Source organism: Bos taurus, chromosome 5 (assembly GCF_002263795.3).
Source record: "Bos taurus isolate L1 Dominette 01449 registration number 42190680 breed Hereford chromosome 5, ARS-UCD2.0, whole genome shotgun sequence".
In the NCBI taxonomy this organism is placed as follows: domain Eukaryota; kingdom Metazoa; phylum Chordata; class Mammalia; order Artiodactyla; family Bovidae; genus Bos; species Bos taurus.
Genome location: NC_037332.1, coordinates 412487 through 435219, shown reverse-complemented (window position 1 = coordinate 435219; position 22733 = coordinate 412487). Strand labels below are relative to the sequence as shown.

The following is a 22733-nucleotide window of genomic DNA, read 5'->3' as shown; positions in this document are numbered from 1 at the left end:
CCAGGTATGATTAAATCTTAAACCTAAAAACTTACTCAGAAAAGATAGCCAAGTAGAACCAGGCTTAAGGCTTGTTCCTTACTAATTCAGAATATTTGAGGGAAAGCCAATTTTTTTTAAAAAAACTCCAAATTATAATCTTCTTAAAAACAAATTAATGCTTATATATATATATTCTTATTTGATCTTTTTGACATTTCTGTGATGACTAGTATTATCATCTCTGTGTTAAAGATATGAAAACTGATGCACAGAGAGGCTTGGTGCCTTGGCTAAAGTCACACAGTATTAGACTTCCATTTCCAATTGTCCATTGTTCTTCCAGGTTACACCATAAATTATTTAAAGGGATAGCATGTTATTTTATTCTAAGTCATACACATTAAAGCCAATGGGATCTTCCCGACCCAGGAATCGAACCCTGGTCTCCCACATTGTGGGCAGACACTTTACCGTCTAAGCCACCAGGAGGGAGAAGAGGGCTGGAAATGAAAGTCCGAACCCTCCCATTCTACAGTATTAGACTTCCATTTCCAATTGTCCATTGTTCTTCCAAGTTACACCATAAATTATTTAAAGGGATAGCATGTTATTTTATTCTAAGTCATACACATTAAAACCAAAATAGTAAAATGGTATTAGCAGATAAAATGAAATTTGTTAAAGATGTTATTTTAATTCATAGTTGGCCAAATTGCATATTAGAGAGTCATGGTAAAATATAAGATTTGGCCATATTTGAGGAATCTTTCATTTTTTGACTGCTTAATTAATAGAACAAAATAAGATCCTGCAGTATTCACAAAGGAACAGATGACTTCAAACATTTTACTAAGTATAAAGCTAATATTTATACTGTACTTGAATTGTCACAAATTCTAAGTTAGTGGAATCCATATTCTTATGATTTTATTTAACCTAAGTTACATGGAAAATAAATTTTGGGAAAATGCATTTCTATAAAAGTCTTAAGATTATATGTAAAATGTTATTGTGTTTTGTATGGGTTAATGTACTTTTAAAATAGATCTTAAATTACCACATTATCAGAATCTTGTTTTCTCAATTATCACTAATTAGCAGTTTCTGTTGCACAGATTAGATTGAAATCTGTAAGAATCACAATTTTAAAACATACGTTCCTTATTACCATATCTGAGACTATTGCTAATGATATCAGACAATTGCATTTCTCCTTTAAATGCAATTTCATTGGGCAGAGAAGGAAAGAAGGGGAAAGGTTAATTCAATAATGACAAAAATGTCTTTTCTGGAATTCATCCTTTGAGAAAGACATTAGTGAGTGGTTACTATGTGCCGTCAACTATTCGATGATGCCACAGGTTCAATAGGAAACAAGCCAAATCCTTGATTTCTGTGGAACAGCCTTACTTGGGATATTTATCTGTGTATTCTTTGAAATTTTTAAATGTATTTTAATCATGCTAAAACATAATTCTATGGAGGGGGTTTAAATTAGCATTCCTGGTCACCTCTGGGCCACACACAAGCCATTCTGTCACACAGCAATTCTGTTGTGTTAGAAACTCCAGATGGGGCTAAACTAAACCAACACTGCCCTTTTGGGGACTCATCCCAGGTGTTTGGGGGATCCTGACTGGGCCAGAATCCTTTTGAAACTGGTTAGACCTCCCCCAAACCCCTTCCATTTGGTTTTCTGGAGCCATGGACCACCCACTTCCCTGACTCAACAAAGTCATTGTGACCGTCCCAGCTGGGACTGTGCTCTGGGCTAGAGTCACTCCTCCAGAGTGTGAGCAGCCTACAGTCATTTCTAGCATTTGTCTGGTTGAGCCTTTGAGAAATGACTAGAGAGTAACCATAATAATGGTTTCCAATCAATTGAGCCCACTTAATACTCCAAGCACTGTTGTAAGCACTAAATCATTTAATCCTCTAGACAACCTTGTGAGGAAGATTGTCGTTTTACAGATCAGAACACAGAACCAAGGTTCAATAGCTAGTGAGTGGTAGAACTGAGATTCAAACCCAAGCAGTCTGATTCTAGCCTCTAGTCTTTACTGTTAACCCCTCTATTACACTGTGCTGTTGAAAGACTGGCTTCTAAAATTATGATGGTCAACACAGTGAAGCCACATTTAAAATTGTTTATGCTAATAATTCTGACACTGGTTGAAATATTTTTAGAAATCTTGTTTTGGAGTTATCTGGGTCACATCACTTAATTTTTCTGGACCCCTGTTTTCTTATTTGTAAAATGAGGAGACAAACCTTCACTATTCGAAGGTAGATTAAATTTTTGGAATGACCAGAAGATAGTTTGAACCAATTTTTAAAAATAAGTTTAGAAAATAAATTCAGCAGTCCAGAGCAACTTTGGATGTATGTACATGTGCACAGGGCCATTGATGACAGAAGAATAAATGTTGTATAACTATGTTTGAGTTGTTGTTTCTTCTATCTAGTTTTTGATACTTTCAGGATATATGTAAACATTATGTTTTATCATTACTTTATGATTCACTTTGAAACATTTAAAGTTAAGTTTGATCCCCAACTGTTGTTTTGCTGTATGACTTTTGAAAAGTTCTTTAATCCCTTGTGACCTCAGTTTCTTCATCTATAAAATGGGGATCACAGTATTTACTCTTGATGGATATCTACCCCATAGAAGTGTCTATTTAGGAGTTAATCTCCATAATAAAAACATTATTAAGAAAGATTAACAGAGAATATATGTAAAACACTTGTCATTATGCAAGTACTCAACAAATACTAGTCTTTGAGTTCTTCTACCCCAGCACTAAAAATAACAATGGCGATAACAGCAGTGATTCTTTTCTAATTTGAAAACTTAGAATATATGTACTTTGTCAATTTATGATCTAATCTTCACATGTCGGAACTTTTTTTTTTTAAATAATATTGTCTAATTTTAACTTTATGATTCTTATAGTCACTTATTTACCCAAACTGTTACACTGACCTTTGCATCTATTTAATTGGCTCTTTAATTACCATTTTGTTCATCAACATACACACCTATCTGCTTTTAGCCTCTTCATAGCAGTTAAAAACTTTAGCTCTGGACATAATTCATCCCCTTAATTCTTTTTTTCCTAAGCCTTTATTATGTCTGGGACTTCATTGTATGTTTGCTTAATTTTTCGTATGTTTTGTTCTAGTTGCGGTCATGTTTATTCAAGCACTAGACAACAGCTTCTGTCATAAAATCAACTTGTAACCTAAAAACAACTGCTCTTACAAATTAAAAAATGAGTCTATGCCATGATGAGACCTCCACTACTTCTATAAACCATGCAAGAAAATAATATTTTTACTTTATAGTAGTACCTTTGCAATATTTCAGTGTCCTCAAGAATGATAAATTTCTTTAGCCGAAAGGGGCTTTTTAAAAATGATGACATTGTATGCCTTCATTTTATAGATGAGGAATATTAAGAAAAGGGGATAGTGACTTGCCTAAGATCACATATTTATTGATAGAGTTGAAACTAAAATCCTGAGTTCTTGATTCTAATATGAACCTCTTTCCATCATACCAGTTTAGGGGACAGATTGACACAGATTTCTGTTTTAGTCTCTCTTCTGTCAATAGTGTTACCTTATATCTGTCCTAAAGACATTGTTTGGAGAGCTTTTTATTTTTGAAGAATAACATCAGTCTGTCAAAGTATTGTTTTTAGTCTGTAGGGTTGTTATCTTACACTTAGTATTTTGTTATCTAGGATAGTGAATGAGAGCCGACAGGTACTCCAGGAACCTGATTTTGCTCAGCCCCTCCTGAGGGATCCAAATACTCCTATCATAAGGAAATCAAGAGGAACTTCCACTCAAGGGACATCCACACATGCTTCTTCAACTCAGCTGGCCATGGTGGATGACCAGAGAGGCAAAGCAGGGAGTGTCCACAGCAAAGTGAGCAGCTACCACGGCAGCCTCCACAGGTCCCATGATGGCAGGTGAGTTTTATTGGCGGCTTAGTGTATATCATGTCCGGAGTTAGAGTCATCCGGCGTCTGAAGGAAGAGCAGCCAATTCTGAAACAGAAGTTGATCATTATTAACCTTTCTGAACTTTGCTAGGTTCAGTTGTCCCAGATTATGGTCAGACTTAATGCTAACCAGAGGAGGTTAGATGCGATACAGCGAGCAATGTGGAGTCATTGCTCATCAGAGAGAAGGCAGAGTAAAAGTGGTTATTTTAGTAAGATTAACTTAGCAAACAATTATTGAATACCTACTATGTCAGACATTGTTTGAGTCTGTAGGAATACAAAACTGATTTAGGCATGATCTTTGTTCTTAATAAGCTCAAGAAAAATAGGGTAGTCATTATTTGTGTTGTAGTTGAAAGCATGGGATCTATAATAATAAGCCTCAGTTTCCTCATCTGTAAAATGGAAATCATAATAATATCTGTCCCTTAGCAATGTTGTAAAAAATAAATGAGATAATATACCTAATTGCTCAGAACAGTGCCCATCTCAGTAAGTGCCTGTTACCAACTTTTATTATCAATATGATAAGGTAATAATTAAAGTAAAATGCAAATATAATGGTATAGTCCAGAGGTTGTCAAATTTTTCTATAAAGAGAAACATAACTAATATAATAAATATTGTATTATAAATGAAATAACATAATAAATAACTTTAGGCTTTGTGGGTCACATGGTCTTTGTTGCCACCATTCACTTCGGCTGTTAATACCATGAAAGCAGCCATAGACAGTATGCAGTCAAAGTAGGAGTGGCTGTGTTCCAGTAAAATTGTTCACAAAAATAGGAAGGGGCCCGAGTTGACCAGCAGGCCACAGTTGGTCAACCCCTGTTTGGTAGCATGGACAAGGGGGTGATTAAATCTGGTGGGAGGAGGTGGGAGAAAGCTTCACAGAGAATGTCTGAGAGTGGGCAGGATGTGCTTTCTTGTTATATTGGATGGTAGAGACACTAGAATTAGAAACCTCTTAGGAGCTCTGTAGTAATTCAGTTAAGAGATGATGGAGGTTTATGAAAGAACAGTGACAGTGCCAAGAGAGTAATAGCTGATCTGAAAGATATTTAAAAAGAAGAAATGAAATGATAGGAGTTGGTGATGGATTAAAAGCAATTGGAGAAAAGAAATGTGCCAGAAGAAATTTTTTAAAGATTTCTAAGCTTGGGAAACTGAAAGAATGAAAATTATGATCCCTGAAATTCTCTGTTCTGTGTTTCCGTGGCTGTGCTTTATTCTTCCAGGCTCATTCCAGCCTTTCTTTCAGTCTTCCCTGTCCTTGTCATGTAGGATATGATTCCTGGACGTACTCTCTTTTTAGACCTTCTTGTTTGTCCTCTCAACTTGCTTTCTTTTGCCTTCTAACTTGCTCAGCTACTCTAGGTTTTGAAAAGGAGCAGCCTTTGACATGCTTTCTATCTTGTATCCATTTCTTTTTATTTTCCTTGCCAGATTTTTGAAATATTTTGAATATTTCCTTTCTACCAATTCCATCCTTCATTCTTTGTATTTCTGGTCTTTTTCACCTTCTTACACCACTTCTAACATAACCAACGACCTGTTTTTAAACCATCAAAGATCCTTTCTCTTTCCTGCCTTTTCCTTTCATTCAGCACTCCTAAGTGAAAAGCATTCTTCTAGGTGCTAGGAACGCAGAGATGGAAGACAAAAGAGTAGTAGGTATGGTAAAATCATACACAATGTGCTTTGGGATTCCAGAGAAGAAAGCCTTTTAAGTCACAGTGGAAAGTCTCGTTCACAAACAAGGTGATACTTTAATTTGACTAGGGTACAGAGGAGGCAGTTGGAAATCTCAAACAAGGAAACAGCATGTGCAGAGTCAAGGAGGACAAAAAGGCATTTAGGTAGCAGGGCCACCATAGGAGATGAAACATGCTGAGGAGTTCGGGGTTTTTTTCCCCTAGAGCAATGAGAAACTATTAGAAGACTGTGAGCACTGGGGTGATAAAATCAGATTTGTGTTTTAGGAAGATCATTTGACAACAGTATAGGAGAGGAGGTTGTAAGTAAGCCCAGTTGGGAAGTTTCTAGAGGAAAATTAGAGCTCTTAACTTAAAACACTCATATAGAGAGAGGAAACCAGAGACTCTTTCAGAATACCTGCCTCTATGAACTGCTAGCTCCAGTTGCTGCTAGTGGTAAAGAACCCACCTGCCAATGCAGGAGATGTAAGAGACATTAGTTCAATCCCTGGGTTGAGAAGATTCCCTGGAGGAGGAAATGGCAATCCTTTCTTGCCTGGAGAATCCCATGGACAGAGGAGCCTGCCATGGGGTCACAAAGAATTGGACATGACTGACGTGACAGCATAGCATGGCTCCGTGAACTGACTTTCAGCGGTATTTGATATTTGACATTATTCAGTTCAGTTCAGTCCAGTCGCTCAGTCATATCTGACTCTTTGTGACCCCATGAATTGCAGCACGCCTGGCCTCCCTGTCCATCACCAACTCCCGGAGTTCACTCAAACTCATGTCCATCGAGTCAGTGATGCCATCCAGCCATCTCATCCTCTGTCGTCCCCTTTTCCTCCTGCCCGCAATCCCTCCCAGCATCAGAGTCTTTTCCAATGAGTCAACTCTTTGCATGAGGTGGCCAAAGTACTGGAGTTTCAGCTTCAGCATCATTTCTTCCAAAGGAATCCCAGGGCTGATCTCCTTTAGAATGGACTGGTTGGATTTTGAAGTCCAAGGGACTCTCAAGAGTCTTCTCCAACACCACAGTTCAAAAGCATCAATTCTTGGGCGCTCAGCTTTCTTCACAGTCCAACTCTCATATCCGTACATGACCACTGGAAAAACCATAGCCTTGACTAGATGGACCTTTGTTGGCAAAGTAACGTCTCTGCTTTTGAATATGCTATCTAGGTCGGTCATAACTTTTCTCCCAAGGAGTAAGCGTCTTTTAATTTCATGGCTGCAGTCACCATCTGCAGTGATTTTGGAGCCCCCAAAAATAAAGTCTGACACTGTTTCCACTGTTTCCCCATCTGTATCCTGTGGAGTGATGGGACCAGATGCCATGATCTTCATTTTCTGAATGTCGAGCTTTAAGCCAACTTTTTCACTCCTCTTTCACTTTCATCAAAAGTCTTTTTAGTTCCTCTTCACTTTCTGCCACAAGGGTGGTGTCATCTGCATATCTGAGGTTATTGATATTTCTCCCAGCAATCTTGATTCCAGCTTGTGCTTCTTCCAGTCCAGCGTTTCTCATGTGACAATATACAGCCTTGACGTACTCCTTTTCCTATTTGGAACCAGTCTGTTGTTCCATGTCCAGTTCTAACTGTTGCTTCCTGATCTGCATATAGGTTTCTCAAGAGGCAGGTCAGGTGGTCTGGTATTCCCATCTCTTTCAGAATTTTCCACAGTTTATTGTGATCCACACAGTCAAAGGCTTTGGCATAATCAATAAAGCAGAAATAGATGTTTTTCTAGAACTCTCTTGCTTTTTCGATGATCCAGCAGATGTTGGCAATTTGATCTTAAAACCATCTTGAACATCTGGAAGTTCATGGTTCATGTATTGCTGAAGCCTGGCTTGGAGAATTTTGAGCATTACCTTACTAGTGTGTGAGATGAGTGCAATTTGACACTTAAAAGCTGTTAAATTGTCTTACTTTTATTTGAAAGAGCTGTGGAAGCTGTTTCTTTTCATTTAAACTTTTTAAGAAAATGCCAACTTTGCTGATATTTTAATCTGATAGTGAATTGTGATTATCTGTATAAGTATATATGTCTACAGTTTATCATAGTTAATAGTTATTTCACTTTCTGTAATATATGATACCTGAAGCTCACATTTATTTAATGTGAGTGGGTTTTTTTTTTTTTTTTTTGAGCCCCTTTTTTGGTTTGTCTTTTATTTTCTTAGTATTGTACATTATTGTATATGTTATCATGGTCATCTCAGTAGAAAGCTCTTGAGTAGATGGTTTTTTGTTTTTAATCAGCCCAAGGAGATTCATATTATGTGGCCATAGCTAGGTAATATTATTCTGAGTTATGTGAAGTTGTTGGTTTTGTTGATCAAATGTTAGCAGTTTCATAATACATATTCAAGAAACAACCAAACAAAAGATCTTTTAGAAGAGATATTTCAACTTCCCAATTCAACTCTTTTAACTGACCTACCAGAGGCTTTATGAAGATTCAAACTACAGAGGCCTATCAAGAAAATTCTGCTTTGTTTTGCCGTTAAATTGCCCAGTTTTCAAAGGTATTTAATCAAAATGACTTCAGTAATTGAAGCAAATATCTTTTGGAAATGCTTAAGGTATGTAAGTTTTTCATTAAATCTGTGTATAGTTTTTCAGCTTTCATTCTCTGAGACATTGTCATATATCAAAGGATTATCTGTAAATATCATTTGAAGGCAAAATAACTAACCCCCGCCAATATGTAATACGGACTCAATTTTGCCAGCTATAGAATTTTGTCTTTTTAGTATGCTTTCTAAAATAATAATATCATGTTTATATAGCCAACAAATTTGCCTAAACATGCTGTTTTAAAGATTTTCTTTATACCTGTGTTTCAAGTTATAAGAATTAAAACGTATGAATATAAAAAAGGATATAAAAATTAGAAGCTCCTACATAGGAAATACCCAATTTTAAATAGAACTGTGTTTTGAAAGGTTGCGAATTGGCTTGTTCCAAAGTCAGACTATATCTCCTCATATATATAATATTATGAATAATAAGGGTAGCAGATAGCCAACAAGAGCTAACCTAATGCTTTCCAACATTAACCTAGGGGTCTTGGTTTGGAATAAAGTGTTCGTGACTATAGCCCTTTCATCTGTTTTTAAAAAACAAATACATTGTTGTTAGCACAGATTACTATCAATTAGTAGAATAAATATTTAGCTTTAAAACAAAAGTGGAAATAGTTCAATCAGTGTTGGTGAAACTATTTTGAGACAAGAGATTTCATTTAGGTGACTTAAGTTGGGAATCTGCTCCTCTTTTGAAGAGCCCATGTAATGACTGAAAGTGCTGTTTGTTTTCAGTGACCTTGAGGAAGGGAGCCAGTCATTTCTTCTTAAGGGTCATAAGAAGTAGGGGCCTTGCTGATTTCATGCTTTTCAGTTCAAAACTGTGTCCGGAACATCTTAGATATCCTTCACCCACATTGTTCAAAGGCTGTCTATTTCAGGCTCAGTCTACCCTACCTTCAGCTGAGCCTGTCTTCCAGCTCTGCTGCCTCATACTAAATTTACAGGTGGGCATTCTCCATTCTTGTTTTTTTTTTTTTTTTTTTTAAAGTCTTTACTCATTTTACTGTTATGACAAATGACCACCACCTTCTTCTTTTTTCAAGAAATATAAAGGTAGAAGAGATATTCCTTTTTCATTATTTTAAAAAGCTAAAAAGAGTACATTTGAATCAGTTCTAATGAGGTGGATGAAACTGGAGCCTATTATACAGAGTGAAGTAAGCCAGAAAGAAAAATACCAATACAGTATACTAATGCGTATATATGGAATTTAGAAAGATGGTAACAATAACCCTGTGTACGAGAAAGCAAAAGAGACACTGATGTGTAGATCAGTCTTATGGACTCTGTGGGAGAGGGAGAGGGTGGGGAGATTTGGGAGAATGGCATTGAAACATGTATAATATCATGTATGAAACGAGTCGCCAGTCCAGGTTCGATGCACGATACTGGATGCTTGGGGCTGGTGCACTGGGACGACCCAGAGGGAGGGTATGGGGAGGGAGGAGGGAGGAGGGTTCAGGATGGGGAATACAGGTATACCTGTGGTGGATTCATTTCGATATTTGGCAAAACTAATACAATATTGTAAAGTTTAAAAATAAAATTTAAAAAAAAAGATTAAAAAAAAAAAACCTAAAAAATAAAAAGCTATTGTTTTTGAACTGCTAGCACTTAGGAGTTTAGTTTGTAGACCCTAATCTGAATTATGTTGATGGAGGTGATCCTAAAATTGATCTAAAGTTGGAATATAGATATATCATTCTGTATCATATCTCTGGAATATAGCTACATCGTTCTGAATGGTATCCTTTCTCTGTTCATTATTATATCTCCATGCATATCACTACCAGGTACATAACAGGAGAAAAAGATGAATGCATTAAAGTACCTATATCAATTTCCCCAATAGGAAGCCTACCCATATAAGCAAATCAGTTGTTTTTTTTTTTTTTTTTTCCCGTACACAGGACAGCCGATTAAGACTTAAACTGGTACTAGAGTGTTTTTTGCCTAGATCATGCATTCTTTAGTTGGAAGGGACCTTAGAAATCATAAGGTTCAACTTCGAACCCAGTACCAATATCCTCCAAAACCATCTTTTATAAGCCTCTGCTTGAATGATTTCAGTAACAGTAAGCTTACTACTCTAAGGCCTTCCATTTCATTTTGAAGTCAGCCGACAACCAAAATGAGCAAAGTGAGCAAGGAAATTAACACTCCTCTAAAGTCTTCATAAAAGGCTACCCACTCCAGTATTCTGGCCTAGAGAATCCCATGGGTTATATAGTCCTTGGAGTCACAAAGAGTTGGACACTACTGAGCGACTTTCACTTTTAAAGTCTTCATAAAAGAGCTGCTGACATCTTCATTTCAGCCCCATGAGACCCATGTCAGACTTCTAACTTACAGAAGGTGATAAGTTGCTTAAGTGTTGCTTAAGCCCATAAATTGAGGGTAATTTATTAGAGCAGCAGTAGAAAACTAAAATATTCAGCCTCCCACTTGCACATCTGCAAAGCGTGGGCAATGAGCAAGCAAGGAATGGAAAATGGCCCAAGGAATCCATTAAAGATCAGAAACATTGCACAGAACTGACCTGTTGCCATGAAACAGACTGTTGAGGTGGCTTGGAGAAGTTGGAGGTACTGAGATTAATAAGAGCGCAATCAGTCTCCGGTGCCCTTCTTCCAATATTATCCTTCAGTTTTTTCACCATTATTGTCCAGTTTTCTTTTTATTCCCACTTCTCCTTTATCTTCTCCTCCATTGTACTTTCCTCCTTTGTTAAACAATGCTCTTTATTTTTATCTGCTAATCAAGTGTATGTTTTTATCAACCTCACACTTCCACTAGCATACCCACCCAGTTTGTTGGAAGGAGATAAGGAGCAGAATATGAGAGGAGCATTGGGAGAAGGTTGAGATTTTCCAGCGTGCCAAGAATTAAAAAGGTAACGAATGTAGCTTTACCACCTGGTCTCTGAGTACTCCAGTGCAGCACACAAATTCACAAATGAGGGTTATATACAAATCCATTTATTAGAAAGAAAATAAAAACTAAGCAGGCCCTCAAAAGTATTTTGAAAATAATAAAAGGTTTTTACTAAGGTACCGATTAGTGATTGTCTTCTGTTTTGCTGCTGAAAAATTTTGTTGAGCCCTTTTCACTATCTCTAAGCTCAAAACTAAGGCCTTAAGGAGCTAAGGGAAGGTTTTCATCAAGTAACATTAGATGAGCTACTGAACAATAATAAATACAATAGAAGCATCTAAACACTTAAGTGAATTAGTGAAGCATGTACATTTTTATTTTAAGAATTGTTTGGCACCAGATTTTTTAGGAAAGTGTTTGCTGAGTATGATGACTAAGATCCATACACTAATGTCTATGTACAGGCTTTTGATTTCCCACATGTCCTGCTGGCTACAAGGGCAGAATGGACATTGTTCTCTGGCAACAGATTGGGCTTTGGTGGAGCCAATTTAGGGGCACTATTGGTAATAATCCCAAGGACACAGGTATTACCTCAGTCATCAATTTAATAGATTCCAAATGAACCTTTAGCACAAAGACAAGGAGAGAAGTCTCTTTCATTTCCAATGTGATGATAAGCATTTCTGAAAATTCCAAAAATTATGTGGGCCACATGACTGTCAGAAATTGGCTTGTTTCTAGAGCCATTGCTGCAGATCTAAAATTGATGAGCAAATACAGAGGAGAAAAAAGTCATTTAAAACCTGAAAGTCCTTTTCTTCCTCTCTTCTGTCCTAATCATTGTTAGGAGTTCTTTTGCAGAAGCATGACATATTTAATTAGAGACTTGTTTTTGCTGTCACAGTTTTAGTTGTTTTTCCAGAACCAAAGGTTATGTTCATATTGTTTTTCTTGTCTGTTGATGAAAGTAATTTTAGAAAATGATTTTTTAAGTCTCTGACTGTTTATTAGCATTCATTCATTCATTTATTCACTACCTTATCAGGTAGTGAAGAAGAGCCTAGAATTCTAATTTGAAGAAGAAAATGTCATGATTTATACTCCTGAAAAGTTCACACTCTAGTAAGGAGATAAGCTTGTAGACACCTGAGTACTATAATGGTGGTGTGTTCAAAGTGTTATTTGAACACAAATGTGGAAGTAGTTACTTCTGCCATGAAGACTGGGTGTTCAGAGAACTATTAGAATATGAAAGATTGAATCAATAGGAATTTATTAATCACCTAATAATTGCTGAGGTTATTGTAGGGAACAAATAGACAGTTGTCCTGTTGTAGTTCTGTAATGGAAATTTTGAGTCTAAAGAGAGGAAGCAGACAGTAAGTAAAGACATTAACAGATTAGTTTCAGATAGTAATAAGTGTTATGAGATACAACTAAGCGTCCTGTAGGGAAAGACTTAAGGGTCTTGGTAAACAATACGGGTTTTATTCAAAGTGCAAAGGTGTGCCATTGAAGCATTTTAATTAAGGGATTAACATGAGTAATTTTCCTTTTTAAAAAAGTATTCTGCTGGCTCTATGGAAATGGATTATGAAAAGAATGCACACAGGGAAGCCAATAGAAAAGCAATTGCATTAGTACAGGTTAGAGATAATAATGACTAGACTCAGGTGGCAGTTGTAGAGATGGACAGGAACGGGAAAATTCAGGATGTCTTAAAAGTAGAGTCAGTACCACAGACTTAGAAAATGAACTCATGGTTGCCAGAGGGAAGGGATAGTTAAGGACTTTGGGAATGTCATGCACACACTGCTATATTTAAAATGGATAACCAACAAGGACCTACTGTATAGTGCATGGAACTCTGCTCAATGTTATGTACCAGCCTAGATGGGAGGGGGGTTTGGGGGAGAATGGATACATGTATATGTATGACTGAATCCCTTCACTGTTCGCTTGAAACTATCACAACATTGTTAATTGTCTGTATCCCAATAAAAAATGCTTTTTGTGTTAAAAATAAATAAAAATTTAGAAATAAATACTTCAAGATAAAAATAGAATCAGTAAGATTGACATACTGGATGTGATAGTTAGAGGAAGGGGGTGGATGAAAGATGACTCCTAGTTCTTTGGTTAGAGCCGCAAGGTGGAGTCAGGGCCATTCACTGTGGTGGAGAAAACTGGAGGAAGAATAGATGCTGGAGAGGAAAACCAAGAGTTCTGTTTTGGACAGGTTTAAAGTGAGCGTTACCCAAGTGAAGATGCCAAGTAAGCAGCTGGGTATAGGTAGGATATAAAGCCGTCAGGTTATAGGAGATCACCTTGGGAAGACTGGATAGAGAGAAGCTGTGTAGAAGACAAAAGGTCAAGAAAGGAGACTAAGAAGGAGAGGCCAGTGATACAGGAATATCCAGGGAATGTGTTGAAGAAGCCAGGAAAGAAATGCTGTATAAAGGAAAGAGTCCTTAAACCAGTCAAATGATGCTTAAAGGTCAAATAAGATGATGACTAAGGAAGACCATTTTATTGGACAACGTGGAGGATACTGAAAAGAACAACTTAAGGGGAATTCCCTGGCCACCCAGTGGTTGGGACTCGTGTTTTCACTGCCAGGGGCCCAGTTCCAATTCCTGGTCAAGGGACTAGCGTGATGTGGCAAAAACAAAAAACCACCACCACCAACAACAAATGGAGTGGGAGGGGAGGCAGCCTGGAGTGGACTGGAGAGTGAATTGGGAACTTGCATTTTTAGCAGTTGGAAGATTAAATACTTTCAATGACCCTCCCAATGTAAACAGTCAAAAATCATCTTTGTGATGGTATTGCTAAACTGGCATGATCTTAACAAAGGTTAAAAACAAAGTGAAAGCAAGAAACACTGGTGATAAGGTAACACCAACACCAGCTTCTCTTGAGTTTTTTGCTGAACCCTAGAGACAGTACCATATTTGGGGGGCAAGAAGTTAAGCTTAAGGTCACAATATCAATTGGAGACTGATAAATCTCTGCAGAAAGCTGGGACTTCAATGGGTTATACCTTCAATGTAAAAGAGATGGAAGAAAATAAAGTCACATGGAACGAGACATCAAAGAAATCTGAATCCGAGTTTAGCACTGGTTGGCAGGAGTATGGTGGGATTTCCCTGAGAATGTGTAATGGCCCTCACAATATATTTTTTGGTCCAAATATATGCTGCATGCTACCTGTACCTTAAGCCAAGAATATAACTCAAGGTGTCCTGGATTGCTTGTTACTCCAGGCAGTTGTCAGAAGCAAATGTACATCTTTGGAGGAAAGCAGTCTAATGTTGGGAAAGACTGGGGGCAGGAGGAGAAGGGAGTGACAGAGGATGAGCTGGTCGGAAGGCACCACTGATTTGATGGACATGAATTTGAGCAAACTCCAAAAGATAGTGAAGGACAGGGAAGCCTGGTGTGCTGCAGTCTGTGGGGTTGCAAACAGTCGAACATGACTTAGTGACTGAGCAACAACAACAACTTTGATTTAGGTGCCAAGGAATTTCCCCAGAGAAATTTCCAAGGGAAAGGGGCAGTTCATAGTCAAAGCTAGCAACACAAACACTAAAGAACAGGACATCAGGAGTGAGAGTCTATTCTTCAAAGACTGAAGATTTTTAGAGTTAGCACACAATATAAAATAACAATTTAACATGTTTAAAGAAATCAAAGAAGGTATTAGATGTATAACATGATACTGTGAAAAATCACTAGGCAGGTTTGAAAAAAAAGAGGCCTAGCTGAATGTCTAGATATGAATGTTTTAGTAACTGAAATTAGAAGCAACAGATTAAACGCAACTGATGAGAGACTACTGAACTGAAATACGCATGCTCAGTCGTTCAGTCAAGTCTGACTCTTTGCAACCCTATGGACTGTGGCCCACCAGGCTCCTGTCCATGGAGAAATTTATGTGGTGATTTTTCAAAATTTATTTTTTGGCTATGCTGCATAGCATGTGGGATCTTACTTCCCCAACCAAGGGTGGAACCTCTGACTCCTGCAGTGTAAGTGTGGATTCTTAACCACTGGACTGCCAGGGAAGCCCTGAGTGGTGATTTTTAAGTGTTTAGAATTCTTCGATATTCTCCTCTTCAGGAGGTGGAGCTTCATTCTCCTTCCCTTAAGCATAGACCAGCCGCCTTGATTGGCTTCCAAGAAACTGAATAAAGTGGAACTGAAGGTGTGTGATTTGGGGACTGGGTCATAAAGGATGCTGTGGCTTCCTGCTGCTGCTTTCCCTGTCTCATACCTCAGCTTGGGGAAGCCAGCTGGTCTGTCCAGAGACTACTCAAGCAGTCCTGGGAGAGGCCCCTGTGGGGAGGAATGGAAGTGAGCCAACCTGGAAGCAGCTTTCCCTCCAGCCCTGGTCCTGCCCTCCGTTGATGACAGCCCCAGGGTCACTTGACCTTCACCTTGTGAAAGACACTGAGCCAAAACCACCAAACTAAGTCATTCCTGGATTCCTGTCCCCCAGAAACTCTGTGAAGTAATACATGTTGCTTTCAGCAGCTAGACTTGTGGGTAATTTATTATACAGCAATAAATAAGTAATACAAGATCAATTTGAAGAAATTACCCAAAGGCAGCACAGAGATAGAAAGCGATAGAAAACATTAAATGAGATTAACCAACATTCCAGAAAGAATAATGGGAACAAAGAAATATTTGAAGTATTAATTCCTAGGAAATCTCTAGAATTGTTGAAAGACAATAATCATTAGGTCCATGGAGCCTAGTGAATCCTAAGACGAACACTTTTTTTTTTTTTTTAACAGCACTTAGACATCTTATAGGAAAACTGATGAATACCAGACGGGGAAAAGATTGTTTAACAACACAGCCAGAGAGGAGAAAGCTCAGTCTCAAAGGGATGGCAATTACAGTGAAAGATGACTTCTCTACAGCAATAATGGAAGTCAGGAGCCAGGAATATATCTTGATTTACTAACTGCAAGACAACTGTAGTTTGAGCATTCTTTGGCATTGCCTTTCTTTGGCATTGGAAGGAAAACTGACCTTTTCCAGTCTGATGGCCACTGCTGAGTTTTCCAAAGTTGCTGGCATATTGAGTGCAGCACTTTCACAGCATCGTCTTTTAGGATTTGAAATAGCTCAGCTGGAATTCCATCACCTCCGTTAGCTCTGTTAGTACTGATGCTTCCTAAGGCCTACTTGACTTTGGACTCCTGGATGTCTGGCTCTAGGTGAGTGATCATGCCATTGTGGTTATCTGGGTCATTAAGATCTTTTTTGCATAGTTCTGTATATTCTTGCCACCTTAATATCGTCTGGTTTTGTTAGGTCCATACCATTTCTGTCCTTTATTGAGCCCACCTTTGCATGAAATGTTCCCTTGGTATCTCTAATTTTCTTGAAGATATCTCTAGTCTTTCCCATTCTATTATTTTCCTCTGTTTCTTTGCATTGTTCACTTAGGAAGGCTTTCTTATCTCTCCCTGCTATTCTTTGGAGCTCTGCATTCAGATGGGTTATATCTTTCCTTTTCTCCTTTGCCTTTAGCTTCTGTTCTTTTCTTAGCTATTTGTAATGCCTCGTCAGATGACTATTTTGCCTTATTCCATTTCTTTTTCTTGGAGATGGTCTTGATCAGTGCCTGTATAATTTTATGAACCTCTGTGCATAGTTCTTCAGGCACTCTCTCTATCAGATCTAATCCCTTGAATCTACTTGTCATTTCCACTGTATTTTTGTAAGGGATTAGTTTAGGTCATACCTGAATGGCCTAGTGGTTTTCCCCACTTTCTTCAATTGAAGTCTGAATTTTGCAATAAGGAGTTCGTGATCTGAGCCACAGTCAGTTCCCGGTCTTGTTTCTGCTGACTGTATAGAGCTTCTCCATCTTTGGCTGCAAAGAATATTATCAATCTGATTTTGGTATTAACCATTTGGTGATGTCCACATATAGAGTCATATCTTGTGTTGTTGGAAGAAGGTGTTTGCTACGACCAGTGCATTCTCTTGGCAAAACTCTATTAGCCTTTCCCCTGCTTCAATCTGTACTCCAAGACCAAACTTGCCTGTTACTCCACGTATCTCTTGACTTCCTACTTTTGTATGTCAGTCACCTTGTAGGTCTTGATAGAACCATTCAGCTTCTTTGGCATTAGTGGTTGGGACGTAGACTTGGATTACTGTGATATTGAATGGTTTGCCTTGGAAATGAACAGAGATCATTCTATCAATATGCCAGCAAATTTGGAAAACTCAGCAGTGGCCACAGGACTGGAAAAGGTCAGTTGTCATTCCAGTTCTAAAGAAAGACAATGCCAAAGAATGCTCAAATGGTATACTGTACAATTGCACTCATTTGACATACTAGCAAAGTAATATTCAAAATTCTTCTAGCTAGGCTTCAACAGTACATGAACTGAGAACTTCTAGATGTTCAAGCTGGATTTATAAAAGGTGGGGGAACCAGAGATCAAATTGCCAACCTGTATTGGATCATAGAAAAAGCAAGAGAATTCCATAAAAACATGTACTTCTGCTTCATTGTCTACACTATAGCCTTTGACTATGTGAATCACAACAAAGTGTGGAAAATTCTTAAAGAGATGGGAATACCAGAGCATCTTACCTGTCTTCTGAGAAACCTGTGTGCAGGTCAAGAAGCAACAGTTAGAACTGGACATGGAACAACAGACTGGATCCAGATTGGGAAAGGAGTACGTTAGGCTGTATATTGTCACCCTGCTTATTTAACTTCTATGCAGAGTACATCATGAGAAATTCTGGGCTGGATGGAGCACAGCTGAAATCAACATTGCTGGGAGAAATATCAGTAACCTCAGATATGCAGATGACACCACCCCTATGGCAGAAAGTGAAGAGGAACTAAACCTCGTGATGAAAATGAAAGAAGAGAGTGAAACAGCTGGCTTGAAACTCAGCATTCAAAAAGCTAAGATCATGGCATCTGGTCCCATCACTTCATGGCAAATAGATGTGGAAACAGTGGAAAAAGTGACAGACTTTATTTTCTTAGGCTCCAGAATCACTGCAGATGGTGACTTCAGCCATGAAATTAAAAGATGCTTGCTACTTGGAAGAAAAGCTATGATAAACCTAGACAGTGTATTAAAAAGCAGACATTACTTTGCCAACAAAGGTCCATCTAGTCAAAGCTATGGTTTTTCCCGTCATGTATGGATGTGAGAGTTGGACTATAAAGAAAGCTGAGTGCTGAAGAATTGATGCTTTTGAACTGTGGTGTTGGAGAAGACTCTCGTGAGTCCCTTGGACTGCAAGGAGATCAAGATGGATTCTAGCAAAGAGGCTTCTGAGTAGGCTAACATCACCTACTAAGGGGTGGCACCCCCTCCCTTTCTGACCCTGGAGGAGCCTTTCAGTACGTGTGCAGTTGGGAAGGTCGCCTTGACTTCCAGAGTGAGATCCCTGTTCTCACTCAGGCAGGCTCAGCTCCTTCTCACTCCTGCTATTACCTTCATCTTAAAGTCTCTATCCATGGGGGGACAGACTCCAGCTCTCAGCCTGGGGCCCACTGCCTTAGAGTGGCATGCGTGGAGGGGTGTGGAAGCTCCCTGCTGTCTCTCCACACCTCGCTCTGGACATCTCACCCATCTGGCTCCTCCTGCGTTACCTTGTTTTATACTAAACCAGTGATCTGGAGGCTCCATATGAAGACAGTGACATCAGATAATGGAAGGGGACCATTGATGTGCACTTCCTTGATGATTAGTGACGTTGAACATCTGTTCAGGTACCTGTTGGCCGTCTGACTGTCTTCTTTGGAAATATGTCACTTTGGGTCCCAGATCACCCAGCACCACAGGGTGCACTCTGCCGCTGCCCAGCGTCCTCCAGTCAGATTCCCTGGATGGGCAGGAACCGAGGCCGAGTTATTTGCTTTCCTGCTGAAGTGAGGCAGAAGAATGAGCTGGTGAGGCCCGTTGACCAGAGACTCAGGTCAGATGGAACTGCCAAACAACCGTATTCCCTGGCCAGATGGGACCCCCAGCAAAGCCACTGGCTGGGATGTCTGCTCCTACACATGGTAAGTGGGAATGTGGTTCACAGAGGGCCGTAAGCAGGTTCCTGCAAGCCTGGCACCCTGTGTCTATTTGATCCTTGATGGTGGAGCCCTGCCACTCCCCCAAGTAATTTCTTTGAGGCAAGACCAAAACAGACCTCCCTAAAAGCACGTTACACAATGCTGGGAAAGCTGGGTGTCCATTTGGGGTTCTGTTTTTGCCTGCCAGAGAAACTAGGTGGGGAGCAGGGATGGGGGGAGGCTCTTCAGGCAGTGCTATGCCAGCCTGGGGGAGCAACAACGTGGTCAGACTGTAATTGCTCCTTCTACCTTTGAATGTGGTCCTCATCAGTCTCTGGTCCAGATGGGTGCTTCACCCTCACCCCTACGTCCTATGATTTTCTCTGTGGAAAGATGCTAGTTGATCCTCTTGTGAGGGGGGATGAAGTGGTTTGAGGCATGGCTCCATCCTTATGAACTTACCTTGGGGAAGATGCTGCTGCAGGCCCAGCTGAGGCACTGGGGCAAGCTCTTAATGGCCCAGAAAGTTCGGCTGGTGATGGCAGGATCTTCTAGTATTGGAGGGTCTCCTCTCAGGTGGTGGGGCAGGGCCTGTGGCTCACCATGGGGAAAAGGCCACTGGTGGCAGTAGCTGTGGGGAGCACTCACTGGCGTGAGCCGTCCTGGAGACCACCGTTTTCTCACCAAGACCTGCCCCACCCAGCAGCCTTGTTGTTGTTAAGTCACTAAGTTGTGTCTGTGTACAACTTCATGGATGCAGCACGCCAGGCTCCCCTGTCCTTCACTATCTCCCGGAGTTGGCTCAAATTCATGTCCACTATTTGTTGATGCCATCCAACCATCTCATCCTCTGCTGCCCCCTTCTCCTGCCTTCAGTCTTTCCCAGATCAGGGTCTTTTATAATGAGTCAGTTCTTTGCATCAGGTGGCCAAAGTATTGGAGCTTCAGCTTCAGCATCAGTCCTTCCAATGAATATTCAGGGTTGATTTCCTTTAGGATTGACTGGTTTGATCTCCTTGCAGCCCAAGGGACTCAAGAGTCTTCTCCGGCACCACAAATTGAAAGCATCAATTTTGTAGCCCCTCAGAGATGTAGACTTAGTAGGTCTGAGGTGGGGCCCAGGAATCTGAATCTGGAAGCACACTTGATTCTGATGCCTGTGGCCTGAGGACCACACTTAGAAATACATTCCTACACATCATAGATTCTTGAACCCATTAGGCAGCAAGCACATCTTCTGTATCACAGAAGCACAAATAAGCAGGTGATGATGAGTTGTTTCAAATACTTCTTGAGGTTTTTTTCCCTTTCCCCTTTGTCCCTGAATCCTTGGCTCTGCAGCAGCTTGCCTGTGCTGTGGGGTGAGCATGTGGGAAGTGTGGACACCTGCCAGCCAGACTCGTGGGTGCAGCGTTGCTCCAGGGAGGGACAGGGCCATTCTGAGTCACCTTTCCTAATGAGCATTGCTTGTTGACCGACTGGAGGGGAGGTGCTCGTTATTCATGTTTGGCCCAGGGCCTTCTCTCTTGATTGCAAAGGAACAGAGACCCCGCGGCTTCCACAGTGTTCACCTCTGTGGAAAAAAAAGTGGAAAGATCATCAAAGCAACACTTTAGTTCACCCTTCTCTTTGAAGAGTTAGATTAGCTGGAAGGAAGCTGTTTGGCAGAGAATTTTCACACTTGGTCTATTCCTTTCTTCCTCCATCCATTACCCCTTGCCCAGCCCACCTAGATCCCTTGAATAGGGACATTGTCTGCTCCAAGTAATCTAAAACAAAGCCTCTATTTTGAGCAATTCCTGTCCCACCCTACTCCAGCCCCCAGATGCTTCAGAAACATAACCCCTAAGAAAACAACATGAGGTTAAAGAATATCACGTCAGTATCGCTATTCCTGTAAAAGGGCTGGCCTAATCCAGAAACTTAATTTCTCATATTGTCCTTGTTTCAAAATCCTATAGTACCTTTTTCTTTGTCTCTTGGTAGAACTCTCAAATAAAGCCCCTAGAGCCAAACATATTTGGAGTTAAAAATTAAGTCGGGAAACAGGGTGGAATTTGTGGAGCTCAACTCCAAAGTGCCTTCCTGGACCAGCCACAGCCAACACTTCAGGGTGATGGTTTCAACATAAACAACCTTCTTTAATCATGAGACAACTCTGTACAAAGGCGTAAGGGGAGGTTCTTCCCTCCCTGGAAGAGGAGGGTTCACTTCATCCTGGCCCCCGGTTCTGTAGCCCACAGGGACTGGAAAGGAGAGAAGCCTTAGCTCCTCTTCCTGCAGCCTTGACTCCAGTTCTCCATCCATGGCACCCAGGACTCCTACTGGCCCCTGGACAGCTTCTGGGCTAAACTTGTATCGATTCCAAAATGTCCATTTTCATCTGTGGGAGTCCCTTCACTAGGTCTTGAGAGGCGAGTGATTTGCTAAGGTACCACTGCTCAGGGGGGTGGCTCCCATCTGATGTCATTCTAGAATGGCTCCTATCATCAAGTCTTAAGACCACGGTGCTCCCTTTGAACGTGGGGCGTGTTTAGATGAGAGAGAAGCTGGGGTGGGGAGGGGAATGCCCATCTTCCTTTCTTTCCTTGAGGCTCTTTTTGCCCATTTCTCCATGTTTCTGCCTCATGGCATCTTTCTCTTTGCTTTTGCTCCTCTGTAGCTCTGTTTAAGGCTTCCCTGCTGGCTCAGTGTTAAAGAATCCACCTGCCAAGCAGGAGACTTGGGTTTGATCCCTGGGTTGGGAAGATCCCCGGAAGGAAATAGCCCACACTGGTATTTTTGTCTGGAAAATCTCATGGATAGAGAAACCTGGTGGACTACAGCCCATGGGATCACAAAAGAGTTGGACACAACTGAGTGACTAAGCAACAACAGTCTTGTTTAAACTAGGAGCTCTTTTTTGGCTGCACCACTCAGCTTGTGGGGTCTTAATTCCCTCAGCAGGGATTGAAAGTGGGATATGGCAGTGAAACCCAGAATCCTAACCACTCGGCCTCCAGGGAACTCCATTAAACCAGGAGTTCTGAACCTATGGTTCATGGTTCCCTTGAATATACAAGAATATCTCTATTTTATGGGGAAAAGCCCACAGTGTTCACATTGTCAAAGTGGACTGAGAAAAATGAAAAATCGTTCTAAACTTTTCCTCCCTTTTTTTCCCTCCCTTTTCTCTGACACTCTTGCTGCCCACTTAGGATTCTGACTCCTGCTCTGTTCTGACTCTTCCTCCCTGATCCATGTCTCTCCCATTTCTCCTCTCATGTGCTCATGTGCTAAGTTACTCAGTCATGTCTGACTCTTTGAGGCCCCATGGACTGTAGCCCGCCAGACTCCTCTGTCCATGGGATACTCCAGGCAAGAATACTGAAGTGGGTTGCCATGCCCTCCTTCAGGGGATGTTCCTGACGCAGGGATCAAATCCCTGTCTCTTATGTCCCCTGCTTTGGTAGGCAGGTTCTTTACCACTAGTGCAGTCTGGAAAGCCCTTCTTCTCTC

The 22733-nt window shown here is 40.3% G+C and overlaps 1 long non-coding RNA gene across 1 annotated transcript; it reads left to right on the top strand.

The window, feature by feature from the left end:
• The first annotated feature begins 3876 nt into the window (after nt 1-3876).
• LOC132345231 (uncharacterized) lies at nt 3877-18960 on the top strand. The gene is made up of 3 exons (XR_009494433.1): nt 3877-3965; nt 11096-11192; nt 15979-18960. It is a non-coding gene; the product is annotated as an uncharacterized lncRNA (long non-coding RNA).
• The last annotated feature ends 3773 nt before the right edge of the window (nt 18961-22733 follow it).